Raw genomic sequence first — 15,000 nt, 5'->3', positions numbered from 1 at the left:
AAAAACTGAATTGAGATACAAACTCTGAATTGTGAGATATAAACTCAGAATTGTAAGATATAAACTCAGAATTTGCAGAAAAAAGTCAAAATTGTGAAATACAAACTGAATTGTGAGATATCAACTGAATTTGGAGGAAAAAAGTGAAAATTGTGAGATACAAACTGAATTGTGAGATATCAACTGAATTTGGAGGAAAAAAGTGAAAATTGTGAGATACAAACTGAATTGTGAGACAAACTCAGAATTGTAAAATATAAACTCAGAATTTGTAGGGAAAAAAGTCAAAAATGTGAGATACAAACTGAATTGTGAGACAAACTCAGAACTGTGAGAAATAAACTCAGAATTGTAAGATATAAACTCAGAATTGTGAGATAAAAACTGAATTGAGATACAAACTCTGAATTGTGAGATATAAACTCAGAATTGTAAGATATAAACTCAGAATTTGCAGAAAAAAGTCAAAATTGTGAAATACAAACTGAATTGTGAGATATCAACTGAATTTGGAGGAAAAAAGTGAAAATTGTGAGATACAAACTGAATTGTGAGATATCAACTGAATTTGGAGGAAAAAAGTGAAAATTGTGAGATACAAACTGAATTGTGAGACAAACTCAGAATTGTAAAATATAAACTCAGAATTTGTAGGGAAAAAAGTCAAAAATGTGAGATACAAACTGAATTGTGAGACAAACTCAGAACTGTGAGAAATAAACTCAGAATTGTAAGATATAAACTCAGAATTGTGAGATAAAAACTGAATTGAGATACAAACTCTGAATTGTGAGATATAAACTCAGAATTGTAAGATATAAACTCAGAATTTGAAGAAAAAAGTCAATATTGTGATACAAAATCTGAATTGGTTAGAAAAAAAAACGTAATTCTTGCAATTCTGTTTTTAAATCTCAATAACAATTTATAACAATTACAACATTATAAAAACACAACTATTTTAACTTCTCAGAATTGTGAGATACAAAGTCCGAATTGTGAGCTATACATTTGCATTTACCTTTTTAACATTTTTTTATTCTATATTCTTCCATAATATTACACTAAGTGGCATCTGCAAACAAATTTTGAAAATAAAACCAAATACAATATTTTTGCAATGACTTTAAACCAACTGGTCATTATAGTGCATAAATGCTTTTTATTTTCATTTTGCACAGTATAAACAAGTGCAAAATTATTGTTTTATTATTTAAAAACCTATAGCAACCTTTTTTTGGTCATATACTAATGCACCTAATTGCATTTTGTATTACATTACAACACAAAACGTACATAGGAGTGACTGAACACAGTATTTGGGGCCACTGTGTATGTGAGCACCTAATGCTTCGGGTTCAGTGGCCGTCAGGGATAACAGAGAAGAACAGACAGGTGTGCTTGGAGGGACGAGAGGGGTGGGTGGCATTTGTGTTGGATGTTTGAAGTGTGGGTGGTTATGGGTGAGTGATGTGTGGATGTGGAGGCTGGATGTCTGTGTGGGCTGTTGGATAAATCACGGGGTTTATTCCCTTTGTGTGAGCATGACTGCAGCACTGCTAAATTGCTCTGCATTTCTGTGTGCCCTTTCATGGAGTTCACCATGTTTATATTTAAACAGAACACGGACTACACACTAAAGGCCATCTCTGGCACAGAACGTAGGAGGTCTGCTCTCAGGTGTGTTATGTTATCTCTTTGACTCTCTCTAACTCCTTCCCATTGGTCGGCCAACTCAATAAACCAGTCCCTTGTCTGTTTTGAAATCTGAGAGGAATGCAATGTTTTCTCTGGTTTTGTCATTTATTTTAAAATGATGAAATGCAGTGTTGATTACTCACAGCATGGGAAGCGCTCGTCTAGTACACTGTGTTCCAACTTGTAATGGCTTGAGAATAGACCACACTTTCACACCTCGAGAAAACAGAGCGGGAGACAATAGTTTCACTGATAAAAGATAAAACAGCAACACTTTACAATAAGGTTCATTATTTAACATTAGTAAACTTCATTAGTTAACATGCACTAAGAATGTGCAATACTTCTACAGCATTTATTAATCTTAATTTCAACATTTACTAATGCATTATAAAATCACACTAATGACAAACAATAAATAACAAAGTCAGAAGTATGAGATAAAAAGTCATAATTAGATTTTTTATTCTGTGGCAGAAACAAAAAAAACTGGGATATAAACTCAGAATTTGAGGAAAAAAAGTCAAATTTGTGAGATACAAATGTATAATTGTGAGATAGAATTTGGAGGGGAAAAAAGTCACATTTGTAAGATACAAACTCAGAATTGTGAGAAAAAAGTCAAATTTGTGAGATACAAACTCAGAATTGTGAAATTTAAACTCAGAATTTGGAGAAAAAGTCAAATTTGTGAGATACAAATTCAGAATTGTGAGATTTAAACTCGAATTTGAAGAAAAAAAATTTAAATTGTGAGATACAAATTCAGAATTGTGAGATATAAACCCGAATTTGGAGGAAAAAGTCAAAATTATGAGATACAAACTCAGAATTGTGAGAGAAAAAAATCTAAATTATGAGATACAAACTCAGAATTGTGAGAAAAAAAATCTAAATTGTGAGATACAAACTTGAATTTGGAAAAAAGGGTCAAAAAAACTGTGATATATAAGCTCAGAATTGTGAGACATAAACTAAGAATTTTGAGATACAAACTCAGAATTGTGAGATTTAAACTGAAAAATTTTAAATTGTGAGATAAAAAAAGAATTTGGTGTAAAAAGTACAAATTGTGAAATATAAACTCAGAACTGTCAAAGTGTTTGCAGAATTTTTTTTTAATTTTATTTACATTTTAACTAACATTAAAAATGTATAAACAGTGATAAATATATTGTTCATTGTTTGTTTATGTTAGTTAATACTAATAGTGGAAGCCTATGACGCATGCAAGTTAACTGGAAATGAAAAAAGAAATCACAGGAATTACATTTAATAACTTATTTATTATTCCTATGTATTAAATATGTATTTGCATATTTGCTAGAAATTATATACTTACAATACAATAAGTGTTATGGCTTCTTTTCGACAGTTTTTTTTATACTGTATTTGCATATTTAATAGATTCATGTTCTCATTAAATGTTAATTTTCTATTTCTTCACAAAGATATATTTTTTCTTTCCAAAAAGAATATTTACAGAATTGCCTTTACAAAAGAGCTCAAATAACACATCTTATATAAAAAAAATAATATAAGCATATTCACATTTATGCATTTGGCAGACACTAACAAAAGCTGAACATTTCTGCTTTGAAACATTCTTGAATGCCTTGCTCCTTCCAACTGCATTTCAATCATTTTTAATCACAGTCTGTGGTAATAGACAGCTGTTATTGTTTTGAAACCTGAGCATTCCTTTAAAGGAATTTGACATTTACATTTTTCTTGTTAAAAAATATGTTTTGAGCCCATCCTACTACAATACCCAAGTGTGTTCTGCAAAGCTCATTTTAAAGGCCAGTGCAGTGCATGAGATTGTGCTGCAATAAATTGAAGTGAGTTTTATGCAACAATGGTTTATGATTAACGCTTACCCCACAACATTGTTATTTTGCAAAAATTCTGTGCGTGCTTGTCTATGTGTGTGTGTCTATGCCATGTACAACATAACACAGCCAAATCAGCCTCTAGAGAGTCATCCGCTCTCACCACGGGTCTCTAAAGATCACCTGTTCTGACTATCTCACACACACGGCTGCTAAGTCTGATCTCTGTGTTTGAATTCTCTGCTCCGTCCTTCCAGCAAACCGTGACTCCCTGCAGATTTCAGTCCATCTGTTATGTCACGCTGACCTCTCTGCTCTAGTTTATCTCTCTCCTAAAGTTTCTTTTTCTGATCTGCTCTCTTTGATACAGCCTTTCATTTGCCCACCTGTGCCGCCACTGTTCTCAGTAGGCTTGCAAGTCTTTATTTATCCTGCATCAAACGTATTATCACACACCTTCTATTTGTCATTTTCATTTTGCATCCTTTTTCTTAGTTTGGTCCCTTTTTGTCACTTCTGGTGGGTAATTTTTTTATTGGGGTAATCAGGACTGTTGCATAACTGCACAGGACAGATGGACAGGTCATGTATTATTAGTATCAGATGCAGTCATAAAGTAGGTTTTAATGGCTACTGTTGCCAGATCCAAAGTCATTTGATATTGGGTGCAGGGGACATTGTGGAGAGACTTATTGTGTGAGGAAATGGATAGAACAGGATTTAAACCAAAGACATATGAAGATAGCAGGGTGTGCATCATGACTCATGGTCATTCTTAAAATTCAGATTTCATAGCTGGCATGTTGCATCATTTATTTTTTGCGTGCCATAGCAGTTCATAACCTCTGGTCCCTTCTTCAGCCAGATTGGCTATAAAGAGAAGTTACACAACCATGACCATTATTATTAGTCATGCTTAGGGTTAAGAGTTTAGAACAAAACACTAATTCTAAGTATTACACTTCGGTGCGCAATATGCATAATTTGTGCAACAGACCTAAAATAGTGAAGCTATTTTCTAAGCAATAACAATTTCAGCTGATAATGGTAGCTGAAATGGGCAAAATATGAACCAGAAACCCCTGGCAACCAGATAACAATGCACTACTTTAGAACACTTTTGCAAACACTTTAGCAAAACTCTAGCAACCACATAGTAATATGTTAAATCTCTTCAAAACACCTCAGCCACTGCATAGCAACATCGTAGTGTAAAAACCACTCAGAACACCTTTGCAACCACCTGAGACACCCTGGCAACCACACAGAAATGCGCTAAAAATTACTCAAATTACTCATCTTAAAGGGGTCTTCGGATGCCCATTTTCCACAAGTTGATATGATTCTTTCTGAGAAGTCTGAGTCTTAATGAGAAGTCTATAACATAGTTTGGTTAAAATTTCTCAATGGTAGTGTAAAAAACACTTTTCACCTTGTCAAAATCAGCCCTTTTTAGAGCAAGCTATTTTGTTGCATGTTCCTTTAAATGCTAATGAGCTCTGCTCGCCCCACCCCTCTCTGCGGTGGGATGACGAGCCATAATGTTTACTTTAGCCGAATTTAGCCGCGTTTAGCTGCGAAACACATTATTAAGAAAGGGCATTTGCAAAGATGCATAAAAAACCCTTATACTCACTTCTGCTGTGGGTGAAGCTGCATCAGGAATGATTCGCACGAACATAGACCCATATGTAGATCGGGATCGGCACTTTCCTTTCAAAAACGAAAGTAACGTTAATCCTCTGTGTCTTCAGTGGCTCAGATGTCGGGAGTAAATGACGACTGCTATGTTCATTATTACATCCAACAACAGAACACCTCATTCGCTCAACCTGAGACATTCTTGTCTTCCCCTGCACCTGAGTCCACAATAGCAATCAACTATCGTGGGAGCGGCCGCACCACAAGAAGCATGACCTCATTTTAAAAAGGGGATATTACTTTTTAACAGTAAAAAAAAAATACCACTGGGTGGATTTTTTATCATTGTAGGGTGGTTGTGTACACAAACTGCCAACACACATTAATGTTCAAGCAACATGTAAAAGTTTGCATCCGATGACCCCTTTAACAACCGCCCAAAACGCCATGGGAACACAGAGCAAAGAGCTAAAATAATATTTAGAAGACCTTTGCAAGCACATAAAGAGCCAAATAACATTTTTTGCAACTACCTAAAACTTAAGACACCTTGGCAACCACACATCAACAAGCGAAAAAAAAAAACTCAGAACACCTTATCAACCACATATAAATGTGCTAAAACTACTCAATATACCTTAGCAACCACCCAAAACACCCATCAATGAGCTAAAAACTACATTAGCCACAGCACTGCATAGCAAAAATCTGGCAACCACAGTGTCGCATGGGAAAATGTAAAAAGTGTGTTGGTAAAGCTACTATAGCTTGTTGATATAAAAGCCTGTTTCTCTAAAAAAAAAAAAGTAAAAAAAAAAAAAAAATTACGACTCTTTATCTCACAATTCTTACTTTTTTTTAGCAAAAATTGCATGATACAAACTTGCAATTCCGACTTCTCAGAATTGTGAGATATGAAGTCGCAATTGCGAGTTATAAAGTCATAATTGCAAGATATAAACTCACAATTCTTTTTTCTTAAAATTTTGTGAAATAGACTCACAATTGCAAAAAAATCTGAATTGTGAGATGTAAAGTATTGAAATTGCGATATAAAGAAATTATAAAGTCAGAATTGTGAGATATAGTCAGAACTGCAAGAAATAAACTCACAATTCTGACTTTTTTCTCAAAATCGCAAGTTTATATGGTGCAATTCTGATTTCACAATTATGAAGAAAAAAGTCAGAATTGCGAGATGTGAACTCACAATTTGCAACTACCCAAAACATCTTGGCCATCACACAGCAATAAGTAAAAAAAATATTCAGAGCACCTTATTAACCACATGTTAATATGATAAAAACTACTCAAAATACCTTAGCAACTACACAAAACACCCTGGTAACCACACATTAATGAGCTAAAACTACATTAGCCAGAGCACTGCATATCAACAATCTGACAACCACAGTTTTGCATGGGAAAATGTAAATTTGGTTTGGTAAACCTGCTAAGGTTTGTTGATATGTAAACTCGTTTCTCCCACTGAATAGTAAAAAAAAAAAATAAAGTTTTAATCTCACAATTTCGACTTCTGTCAGAATTGCAAGTTTATATCTCACAATTAGTAACTCACAACTGTGCGTTCTAAAGTCATAATTGCAAAATATAAACTTGCAATTCTGAGAAAAAATTTGTCCCGCAATTTTGAGAAAAAAGTCAGAATTGCGAGATGTGAACTCTCACAATTCAGCGGTGGAAATGGGCTTCCATATGTTGATTGTAGATTTCATATTTCCATATACTGAACATATTTTGATTGTTGCATCTTTTGGAAATTTAGATGCAATTCAATCCAAGGAAAGGAACACACAGAATAGAGTATGGGTTTTGTTTTGGTAATGAAATAGCAGCCCTTCCTGTCTAACCTGGCCCAGAACTGATTTTCTGCATTTAATTTGCTAATACTTATGATAATTTCTTTTCAAACAAGCATATGTAAATGACAGGAAAATGTGGGCCACTGTGTGATCAAAATAACATGCAATGCTGACAGGGGATGAATTACTCTCAAGCGCACATTAGACTTCAAAGGTGTTGGATGGATTCTGATTCTGAATGCATTTTTGTGTTCTGTGCCCTGTTTGTGTGTCTGTGTTTATGCACATCTCCCTGTGAACCTATTCACGGTTGGCAGAGTCCAGATTCTGTATTTTTCCACTCTGCCCACTGCAGCCCACAGACACTAGCATTCGGTCTCAGGTGTGCCGTGCCTGCTGGGACCCAGCCAATCAGAACATCACCACCCTTCCTCAAAAACATTCAACAGCCAATCAGAACATCTGCACCCTAGCACAAAACAATCAACAGCCAATCAGAACATCCACACTCTCAAACAGCTACTTGGCTGCAGCACAAGAAGGCCTCACATCACCTTCTCAATATCCATCACATAATTGATAGGGCCTACCTCTCACACACATACACACTTAAACGAGGGGGAGGGCAGTGAAGTATGGTTTAATGTAAGACAGAATGGTTACATTATGTTAATATAACATAATAGGTCAAATGAAAAAAATAATAATAGTAATAATAATAATACGTTAATATTGTATATTATAATTGGCCTAACAATAAAATCTTAATTTCTTAATTTCAAACTCGTGTGTGTTCTTTGGGTCTGTTTACCTGTTTATCCATGAGCAGCGGATGGAACTAGAGTTGAGGAAAACGCATCACGGAGGAACTCAAAACGTAACAATTTTATCAATAGTCCTAGCTGTTTACAGTAATTAGCGATTTTTTTATGTAATGAAACAGCGTTTACTTTGTGTATGGTTATTTTGCAACTTATAGTCAAGCGTGTTGAAGCAATCACAATCAATAGCGTTTGATTTCATTTCCGATTCATTTCAGCGAGTCTACTCGTTCGTTCGAACGATTCATTTCAACGAACTGATTCAAAAACCCGTTTTCGATTCTTTTGAATCACTCCACTACTAGTGGCATTTTACATCTTCCTTTTGTAATTAAAACAGTAATATTTACTTAAATACTATTTCAGTTAAACACTATGTTTTCTGTTCTTTTATGTACAAATTATTTAATTTTTTAAAAACATGTAGGCCGATGTATTTTTATAGTCTTTTCCATACTTTGTGCTAAAGAGTCTACTGCTCTTTTATACTGACTGGTATAGTCTAATATTTACTATTATTTATTCAGATCAGATATGATTCAGTTTTATCGTAAGAATCCTTGTATATCATAGTAGTAGACTTTAAAATATATTATCCTCTTATACCTTGCAAAAAGGGGTCTTACTTAGTGTTTTTGTCTTGTTTCTAGTTAAAATATATAAAAATTCTTAAATTAAGATACATTAACTATAAGCTAAACAACATAAGATATTTAGACTTTAAATTAATTCATTTTGCTTAAATAGTAAATGCATCGTAATTTAAGAATTTTTAGATATTTTGGAAACTGGACTGGAAAAAAGATAAAAAATACTAAGATTTTTTTTTTTTTTTTGCAGTGTTATAACTTTTCTTAGCTTGTAGTAACTCTGACTGTTGCACCCTTATAAGGGCAGGAAGTTAAAAATACCTCAGAAAAATAATTTTATTGCCACCCAGTAGCACATTCAAAAACACATTAGCCTTTAGACAAAACAATTTCAAGTTTTTCTTCTTGCCACATATTTTACAGTGAAAATATGAAAATAACATGTAAAAGATAATTTTACCTCAGGCTCAGCTGCTTTCTCAGGGTATGCTGTCATTTTAATTTTAGGTAAGTGCGGTGAACTGATACCAGTGTTTTCACACAAAGTATCTTGACCTGAATATTTGCAGGGACCAATATCTTTTTTTAACATTTTTTTCCTAGAAAGAAGGCCCTCACTGACAGGTTAAATTCGGAGCATGCGGTTTGTCGAGGTATAGTTTCAAAGTTGCAAAGTGCAACACTGTCTACTACTCAGATAACAGCAGAAACAAGGGATGCAGTGCAGATTAATAGAGGTGGAGGAAGTGTGCACATAAGGAGAAAGAACGTACAAGATACACAGACTCAAGTGAGGTGAGATGTTCTCTCATTTTTTGTCTGGAGATATGCTCAGAAATCCCTATAGGTGACCGTGGCACACAGAAATACTGAATCACAACCCATGAGAATGTCTTTGCTGCCTCAAAGGAAAGAAGTACACAGATGGAGTCTCGGGATGTTTTCACAACCTAAATTAACTGTACATGCAATTAAACACTATGGTACACTGTGTACAATGCAATATATCACACCCAAAAGACAGTACAAATAGAACAAACAAACATACTGAACAACAAACACTTACATAGTGTGTGAGTTTTCACACGAAACAGGTGTGTGTGCACCTGTAATGAGGGCTATTAAAGTATATTAACTCTGAGATGACAATGCAGTTGCTTTTGAAGCATGAATAATTGGTGTAGCCATTTTAATATTAAATTTCCATGTAAAATTTTAAAAGCTTATCTTAGGTTACAGTCTGTCTGTAAGATAACTCTTTCTAACCGCACATGAGACTACACTTTAATTCACTCTGGTCTCACACTTTCACCTTTTCCCCTCCTTCTTGTTTTCTTCAATATACTATCACATCTGGCTTTGCCTTTTGGCCGCTGGCAATTGATGGCTGCTAAATTACCTATTAAATATAAATGATCACGTTTTACTTGCCTAGGTATTTTCCATGCCACATTGCCCTTGGCTTGCCAACCGGAGGGATCTGTAACACGCTGTTTCATGTAAAGCTGATTATGAAACAGTAAGTATTGTGAGAAGCATTATATATATATGTGACATTTACAAATGTGTAAAGGAATAATTCAGGTAATTTAGGTGAGTCCTTAAATATCTATATGATATAACAAAAACAAATGACTTGGCATTGAAGTATTTGGTTGATACTTGAAACATTCTTTAGTATCTAGAAGCATACAGATTTGCATTTATAAAAAAAATATATATTGCATGTTGACATATATGGTTGCTAGAAATCATTTATTCACCCGGAGAATGTACGTACAGTACAAGTTTACATACTGTACACCTTGTTAATTATTTTACCAAAATAAGTGGGATCATACAAAATGCATGTTATTCTTTTATTTAGTACTGACCTGAATAAGATATTTCACATGAAAGATGTTTACATATCATCCACAAATGAAAATAATAGTTGAATTTATAAAAATGACCCAGTTCAAAAGTTTACATACACTTGATTCTTAATAATGTGTTGTTACCTGAATGATCCACAGCTGTGTTTTTTTTTTTTTTTTTTAGAGTGATAGTTCATGATTCCCTTGTTTGTCCTGAACAGTTAAATTACCTGCTGTTCTTCAGAAAAGTCTTTCAAGTCCCACAGATTATTTAGTTTTTTCAGCATTTTTGTGTATTTAAACCCTTCCCAACAATGACTGGATCATTTTGAGATCCATCTTTTCACACTGAGGACAACTGAGAGACTCGTATGCAACTATTACAGAAGGTTCGAACACTCACTGATGCTCCAAAAGGAAACACGATGCATTAAGAGCCGGGGGGTGAAAACTTTTGAACAGAATGAAGATGTGTACATTTTTCTTTTTTACCTAAATATCATATTTTTTTCATTTAGTACTGCCCTTCAGAAGCTACAAAAGATACTTACATATTCCCCAGGAAAAAAATAAGTTAATTTTACCCTAATTTTCAAATTCAAAAAGTTTTCACCCCCTAGCGCTTAATGTGTCACTGAAGGTTTGAACCTTCTGTAATAGTTGCAACAATTGCATGTCACCTTATAGGTAACTTTTATGGCAATATCTCTCTTGATATTGGCAATATGTGTATATATATTACATTTCCGTATGGGTGTAGTCTGTAGTTTGAACGTTTGTAAAATTTATAAATAAGAAAACTGTAAAAAAAGAAAACTAAATTCTGCCCTAGCATGTATTTAGGTTATGGTGAGTAGGTGAGTAGCCAATCAATAGTGCTAATAAGTGCTCATGTTATCCCTCACGTGAGGGTTGGGTGTCAGTGCTCTGGAATTGACAATCTTCTCTCCATATAACTGTCACCATCCAACTCTAGACTCTCTACTTGTCTCTCTGTATCTCTCGCCTTGAGTGCAAAATTCTAGTTGAGGAAATGACACCAGGTGTTTGCTTATAATCTCTCTTGATTTACATTCTCTGGATTGTGTTACCGAGGCCAGAATCCACACACAGTATTATGAAGTACTTCGAATTTAGGTCATACTGGTAATATATACAAGTTGAGACAAGATGCAGACACTTTTAGAAGTCCTTTCCTCTAAAAAATTAAATAGTTGCATCTTTGTCATTTCAAGGGTGCATTACAAGCTACATTACAATAATATATGTAATATAAATTAGTGTCAGTTGTTTATATTAAATATATTCATGGATTTCTTAATTTTGTTTTGTTATATTAGTCACAGTGTTTTAGAGTACAGTTTTTTTTTTTTTTTTTGCGGGAACATCATGTTATTGTATAATACAACATTTATCATCTCGGTCAAATGGGACACAGCAGCGGGTTACCATGGAGACCAGAAAAATGTCTCCAAGTGTCTGAGAAATCCACTTTCCAGCTCTGTATACAGCATTAGAAGTGTGTTGTAAGTCTTGAGGATGCACATTTCTGCATGCATAAGCATGGGTGTACATCTGCTCTTTATGAACACAGGTGTGTGAGTTTGCTCTATATTCAGCAAATAAGCCAAGAAAAGTTCAACTGAACAAGGTCCTCCTGTGTGGCATTTACTATGTTTCATAACACACTTTTAAATGGTTTCTTTCTCATATTCTAAATTCCTTAAACTCTAGACTAAAATTAACACGAGGGACTTTGTCTACAAGCATATAATTAAAACCATAATTGTTTACATAACCAAGTGAAATGTGAACATTTTTGAGAATCTATTTATCAATGGATTGTCTGAATGAGCCCAACACTACATGTGACTAGACTAGTTTAGAATGAACTGGTTCACCTGAATGAATTAGATGTTCCAATGCTTTGAGAGTTTAAAATGAACCTATTCACTAGACTAGAGTGAATCTGACTTTCCAATGCTACAAATGACTAACTTAGTATGAGCTGAATCACTAGAATGAATCTGACTTTCCAATGCTACAAATGGCTAGCTTAGAATTAACAGATTTACTAGAATGAAGCGTACTTTCCAACAATATATGACTAGTTTAGAATAAACCGGCTCAATTAAATGAAGTTGGCTTTTCAGTCCTACATAGAGACTTTAAAATGAACCAGTTCACTAGAATGAAAAAGGCTTCCCTGCTGACAAAAACAGCATATGCTGGTTAGGTGTGTTTTGGTGCTGGGATGCTGGTTTTAGCTGTTTATGCTGGTCCTTTGCTGGTTTATGCTGGTCCTTTGCTGGTTTATGCTGGCCCTTTGCTGGTTTATGCTGGTCCTTTGCTGGTTTATGCTGGTCCTTGGCTGGTTAATGCTGGCCCTTTGCTGGTTTATGCTGGCCCTTTGCTGGTTTATGCTGGTCCTTTGCTGGTTTATGCTGGTCCTTTGCTGGTTTATGCTGGCCCTTTGCTGGATAATGCTGGCCCTTTGCTGGTTTATGATGGTCCTTTGCTGGCTTATGCTGGTCCTTTGCTGGTTTATGCTGGTCCTTGGCTGGTTAATGCTGGCTCTTTGCTGGTTTATGCTGGTCCTTTGCTGGTTTATGCTGGTCCTTTGCTGGATAATGCTGGCCCTTTGCTGGTTTATGATGGTCCTTTGCTGGCTTATGCTGGTCCTTTGCTGGTTTATGCTGGTCCTTGGCTGGTTAATGCTGGCCCATTGCTGGTTTATGCTGGCCCTTTGCTGGTTAATGCTGGCCCTTTGCTGGTTTATGCTGGCCCTTTGCTGGTTTATGCTGGTCCTTTGCTGGTTTATGCTAGCCCTTTGCTGGTTTATGCTGGCCCTTTGCTGGTTAATGCTGGCCCTTTGCTGGTTTATGCTGGCCCTTTGCTGGTTTATGCTGGCCCTTTGCTGGTTTATGCTGGCCCTTTGCTGGTTTATGCTGGTCCTTTGCTAGTTTATGCTGGTCCTTTGCGGGATAATGCTGGCCCTTTGCTGGTTTATGATGGTCCTTTGCTAGCTTATGCTGGTCCTTTGCTGGTTTATGCTGGTCCTTTGCTGGTTTATGCTGGTCCTTTGCTAGTTTATGCTGGTCCTTTGCGGGATAATGCTGGCCCTTTGCTGGTTTATGCTGGTCCTTGGCTGGTTAATGCTGGCTCTTTGCTGGTTTATGCTGGCCCTTTGCTGGTTTATGCTGGTCCTTTGCTAGTTTATGCTGGTCCTTTGCGGGATAATGCTGGCCCTTTGCTGGTTTATGCTGGTCCTTGACTGGTTAATGCTGGCCCTTTGCTGGTTTATGCTGGTCCTTTGCTGGTTTATGCTGGCCCTTTGCTGGTTTATGCTGGTCCTTTGCTAGTGTATGCTGGTCCTTTGCGGGATAATGCTGGCCCTTTGCTGGTTTATGCTGGTCCTTTGCTAGTTTATGCTGGTCCTTTGCGGGATAATGCTGGCCCTTTGCTGGTTTATGCTGGTCCTTTGCTAGCTTATGCTGGTCCTTTGCTGGTTTATGCTGGTCCTTGGCTGGTTAATGCTGGCTCTTTGCTGGTTTATGCTGGTCCTTTGCTGGTTTATGCTGGTCCTTGGCTGGTTAATGCTGGCCCTTTGCTGGTTTATGCTGGTCCTTTGCTGGTTTATGCTGGTCCTTGACTGGTTAATGCTGGCCCTTTGCTGGTTTATACTGGTCCTTTGCTGGTTTATGCCGGTCCTTGACTGGTTAATGCTGGCCCTTTGCTGGTTTATGCTGGTCCTTTGCTGGTTTATGCTGGTCCTTGACTGGTTAATGCTGGCCCTTTGCTGGTTTATGCTGGTCCATAAACCAGCAAAGGACCAGCATTAACCAGCAAAGGACCAGCATAAACCAGCAAAAGACCAGCATAAACCAGCTAAAACCAGCATCCCAGCACCAAAACATACCCAACCAGCATATGCTGTTTTTTTTCAGCAGGGTTGCCAATGCTACATGATTCTAAATGATTCATTAGAGTGAATTCTGTTGTGTCTGTTGAGGTAACAATGTTTTCTATCCCCTACCCCTAACCTTACCCTTACAGAAAGCTTTTCTGCATTTTTGTATTTTCATTATCTAGTGTGATAAGCTGCTTAGTTAGCATATTATTAAGATGGGGACATTTGGTCCCCACAATGTTGGCAAACCCTGACCCACACACATTAGAACTGACAGCATGTTCATATCTCAGCAGGATATGCTGTTCTCTAAGGTAGGGTGGAGAACGCTCAGGAAGTTTCAAAAGCTTTGTCTTGGAGAGGATGTGTGTGTTCAGGCCAACGACCCTTCATAAAGACATCAGGACATACTCTCACTGTATCCGGCATGTGGCTTATTTTAAATTAACCGTTATGTGTGTCATGATCTCACCAGCTCAGGAAGGGCCTTCATATAGACAGATGTAAGGGATATTCTTGGTTAGATGTGTTGACATTGAAGATGGATTATCTCCAAGTCACGTACATGTGTTTATTGCACGTGATGGATTGTTTTCATAGTGTGTACGAGCGAAGTCAAAACCGCAGACAACTTTGACATCCAGGCAATCGTTTAAAATATTCTAAAGACGCCAGTCAAGAAATGTCAATGTGTTTTACATGTGTTTATTAAAATGAGAAAGCCACAGAGTATTTTAAGATTATATTACTTCATTCTTCAGCTGTTTATATATGCTACTGTACACTTTTGGAGCATGTTTGTTTAAATTATCAATTTATTATCTCATAT

This window comes from Garra rufa, chromosome 12 (genome assembly GCF_049309525.1).
Source record: "Garra rufa chromosome 12, GarRuf1.0, whole genome shotgun sequence".
Classification (NCBI taxonomy): domain Eukaryota; kingdom Metazoa; phylum Chordata; class Actinopteri; order Cypriniformes; family Cyprinidae; genus Garra; species Garra rufa.
Note: the sequence above shows the minus strand (reverse complement) of the source record.